This window comes from Cherax quadricarinatus, chromosome 79 (assembly GCF_038502225.1).
Source record: "Cherax quadricarinatus isolate ZL_2023a chromosome 79, ASM3850222v1, whole genome shotgun sequence".
Classification (NCBI taxonomy): domain Eukaryota; kingdom Metazoa; phylum Arthropoda; class Malacostraca; order Decapoda; family Parastacidae; genus Cherax; species Cherax quadricarinatus.
Genome location: NC_091370.1, coordinates 16600866 through 16605743, shown reverse-complemented (window position 1 = coordinate 16605743; position 4878 = coordinate 16600866).

Below are 4878 nucleotides of genomic sequence, written 5' to 3'. Positions count from 1 at the left end.
TCGTGATTGTCGCTGCGTTCCTGACAACACAACACATTCAAGGAGAGAACACACACACACACACACACACACACACACACACACACACACACACACACACACACACGCACACACACACACACACACACACACACACACACACACACACACACACACACACACACACATATATACACACACACACATACACATACACACACACACACACACACACACACACACACACACACATATGCACACACACACACACACACACACACACACATACACACACACACACACAGAGCAATGGTGGACACACTTGCTGAGGTGGCAAGAAGAGCTCACTCCAGCAGAGCAAAGTTGCTGGTTATGGGGGATTTTAACCACAGGGAGATTGACTGGGAAAACCTGGAGCCACATGGGGGTCCCGAAACATGGAGAGCCAGGATGTGTGGTGCTGGAAAACCTCATGCACCAACATGTTAAGGACACTACCAGAGTGAGAGGGGAGGATGAACCAGCAAGATTGGACCTTGTGTTCACCCTGGGCAGCTCAGACATTGAGGACATCAAGTATGAGAGTCCCCAAGGAGCTAGCGACCACGTGGTTCTGTGCTTTGAATACATAGTAGAGCTGCAAGTGGAGAGAATAACAGGAGTAGAATGGGAAAAGCCTGACTATAAAAGAGGGGACTACATAGGGTTGAAGAACTTCCTGCGGGAGGTCCAGTGGGACAGAGAACTGGCAGGAAAGCCAGTAAATGAAATGACGGAATATGTAGCAACAAAATGCAAGGAGGCAGTGGAAAGGTTCATTCCCAAGGGCAACAGTAACAACGGGAAGACCAGAACAAGCCCCTGGTTTACCCGACGGTGTAAGGAGGCAAAAACAAAGTGCAATAGAGAATGGAAAAAGTACAGAAGGCAGAGAACACACGAAAATAGGGAGATCAGTCGCAGAGCCAGGAATGAGTACGCACAGGTAAGGAGGGAGGCCCAGCGACAGTATGAAAATGACATAGCATCGAGAATCAAGACTGACCCGAAACTGTTGTATAGCCACATCAGGAGGAAGACAACAGTCAAAGACCAGGTGATCAGATTAAGGACAGAAGGTGGAGAACTCACAAGAAATGATCAGGAGGTATGTGAGGAGCTGAACAGGAGATTTAAGGAAGTTTTTACAGTAGAGACAGGAAGGGCTGTGGGAAGACAGCACAGAAGGGAACATCAAGAGGGAATATACCAACAAGTGTTGGATGACATACGAACAACTGAGGAGGAGGTGAAGAAGCTCTTAAGTGACCTTGACACCTCAAAGGCGATGGGACCGGACAACATCTCCCCATGGGTCCTTAGAGAAGGAGCAGAGATGCTGTGTGTGCCTCTAACCACAATCTTCAACACATCCCTTGAAACTGGGCAACTACCTGAGAAATGGAAGACAGCTAATGTAGTCCCCATATTTAAGAAAGGAAACAGAAATGAGGCACTAAACTACAGACCTGTGTCTCTGACATGTATTGTGTGCAAAGTCATGGAGAAGATTATCAGGAGGAGAGTGGTCGAACACCTGGAAAGGAACAAGATTATAAATGAAAACCAGCATGGGTTCATGGAAGGCAAATCTTGTATCACAAACCTCCTGGAGTTTTATGACAAGGTAACAGAAGTAAGACACGAGAGAGAGGGTTGGGTAGATTGCGTTTTCCTAGACTGCAGGAAGGCCTTTGACACAGTTCCCCACAAGAGATTAGTGCAGAAGCTGGAGGATCAGGCACACGTAAAAGGAAGGGCACTGCAATGGATAAGGGAATACCTGACAGGGAGGCAGCAACGAGTCATGGTACGTGAAGAGGTATCACAGTGGGCGCCTGTTACGAGCGGGGTCCCACAGGGGTCAGTTCTAGGACCAGTGCTATTTTTGATATATGTGAACGACATGATGGAAGGAATAGACTCTGAAGTGTCCCTGTTCGCAGATGACGTGAAGTTGATGAGAAGAATTAAATCGGACGAGGATGAGGCAGGACTGCAGAGACCTGGAGAGGCTGGACATGTGGTCCAGTAACTGGCTTCTCGAATTCAATCCAGCCAAATGCAAAGTCATGAAGATTGGGGAGGGGCAAAGAAGACCGCAGACAGAGTATAGGCTAGGTGGACAAAGACTACAGACCTCACTCAGGGAGAAAGACCTTGGGGTGACCATAACACCGAGCACATCACCGGAGGCACACATCAACCAAATAACCGCTGCAGCATACGGGCGCCTGGCAAACCTGAGAATAGCGTTCCGATACCTTAATAAGGAATCGTTCAAGACACTGTACACTGTGTATGTTAGGCCCATACTGGAGTATGCAGCACCAGTCTGGAACCCACACCTGGTCAAGCACGTCAAGAAGTTAGAGAAAGTACAAAGGTTTGCAACAAGGCTAGTCCCAGAGCTCAAGGGAATGTTGTACGAGGAAAGGTTAAGGGAAATCGGACTGACGACACTGGAGGACAGAAGGGTCAGGGGAGACATGATAACGACATACAAGATACTGCGGGGAATAGACAAGGTGGACAGAGATAGGATGTTCCAGAGAGGGGACACAGGGACAAGGGGTCACAACTGGAAGCTGAAGACTCAGACGAGTCACAGGGACGTTAGGAAGTATTTCTTCAGTCATAGAGTTGTCAGCAAGTGGAATAGCCTAGCAAGTGAAGTAGTGGAGGCAGGAACCATACATAGTTTTAAGAAGAGGTATGACAAAGCTCAGGAAGCAGAGAGAGAGAGGATCCAGTAGCGATCAGTGAAGAGGCGGGGCCAGGAGCTGAGTCTCGACCCCTGCAACCACAATTAGGTGAGTACACACACACACACACACACACACACACATACACATACACACACACACATACACATACACATACACACACATACATACACACACACACACACACACACACACACACACACACACACACACACACACACACACACACACACACACACACGCACACAGTAACAACAATAACAGCAGAGAAAGATAAAAATTGGAGGCAGCAAGAACAGCAACAGCGTACCGTACAGCAGCAGTAACGGAAGCAACAATAACAGCATCTGAGATTATTCACTCCGGACACACCCTACATCCGGACGTATTTCCTTCCAGCTCTTTTTTAGTCCGTAAGTAAATAAGTAAGTTTATTCAGGCACACGTACACATTAGTACAATTATCATACATAGTGTAAATTACCCAGGATAACCCCCCCCCCCCAGAAAACAGTCAGACAAAACTTATTTTCACCGAGTGTCCGATCGTTCTCCCCTGCGAGTGCGTCCCATCACTCGTCTCTCTTTACTGCATGACGAATAACGAGTGTGGTAACATTAACTCGTCCCTCTTTACCGCATGAGGAATAACGAGTGTAGCAACATTAACTCGTCCCTCTTTACCGCATGAGGAATAACGAGTGTGGTAACGTTAACTCGTCTTTCTTTACCACATGAGGAATAACGAGTGTGGTAACATTAACTCGTCTCTCTTTACCGCATGAGGAATAACGAGTGGTAACATTAACTCGTCTCTCTTTACCGCATGAGGAATAACGAGTGGTAACATTAACTCGTCTCTCTTTACCGCATGAGGAATAACGAGTGTGGTAACATTAACACGCGTCATGCACACCTTCACTCTCTACATAGCTAGAACCTTGCCACCGTCTGTTCTGACAGCAATGTGAGAGCTTTTCACTCTTCCATTGTAAGGACAAGCTCCTAACTCTTCCACTATAAGGACAAGCTCTGTGACTGACTGCCGTGAAGAGCAAGCGTCGGGGAAGCGACAGAACTATCCAGGAGACTGAGGGGATAGACGTGGCTGGCAAGAATTACCATATTTAAGACAGGAGAGAGAAAGCCATACTGGGACAACCAGACAGCAGTCAGCAGTGAGTCAGTTGAAGACGTCAGAGACTGAGGACAAGCTGAGGTTGTATGTGATTCACTGATGATCATGTGATGAATGGTCTCAATCTTCAACTGGTGATCATACAACACAGTGTAGTGTCATCATACAACACAGTGTAGTGTCATCATACAACACAGTGTAGTGTCATCATACAACACACTGAAAGAGGACGTCTCACCTCATATTCAGGATTTTTTTTTTTTTTGCCACTGAAATTAAAACAGTTTTGGTCATAAAATATTTGCTCATTTAGACGAGCGAGAGACTAATCTCATTTATTGAGAGACTAATCTCACACATTCTTATGAAGTTTTTCTACCTAATTAAAAAATAATGAAGATCCACTGTATTTCTAGACCTTGTAAGCCTTGTTTTGATGGTCATCCTGCAAGACTACAAGGACCGACCTCCAATAAATTACCCTTTTAATGGGGCAGAATAAAAGTCTGTAGTTAGGTTTATGTTATAGACTATGGAAGTCCCACTGATACACAACAGGAAGACTGGACTATGGAAGTCCCACTGATACACAACAGGAAGACTGGACTATGGAAGTCCCACTGACACACAACAGGAAGACTGGACTATGGAAGTCCCACTGACACACAACAGGAAGACTGGACTATGGAAGTCCCACTGACACACAACAGGAAGACTGGACTATGGAAGTCCCACTGACACACAACAGGAAGACTGGACTATGGAAGTCCCACTGACACACAACAGGAAGACTGGACTATGGAAGTCCCACTGACACACAACAGGAAGACTGGACTATGGAAGTCCCACTGACACACAACAGGAAGACTGGACTATGGAAGTCCCACTGACACACAACAGGAAGACTGGACTATGAAAGTCCCACTGATACACAACAGGAAGACTGTTCTATGGAAGTCCCACTGACACACAACAGGAAGACTGGACTATGGAAGT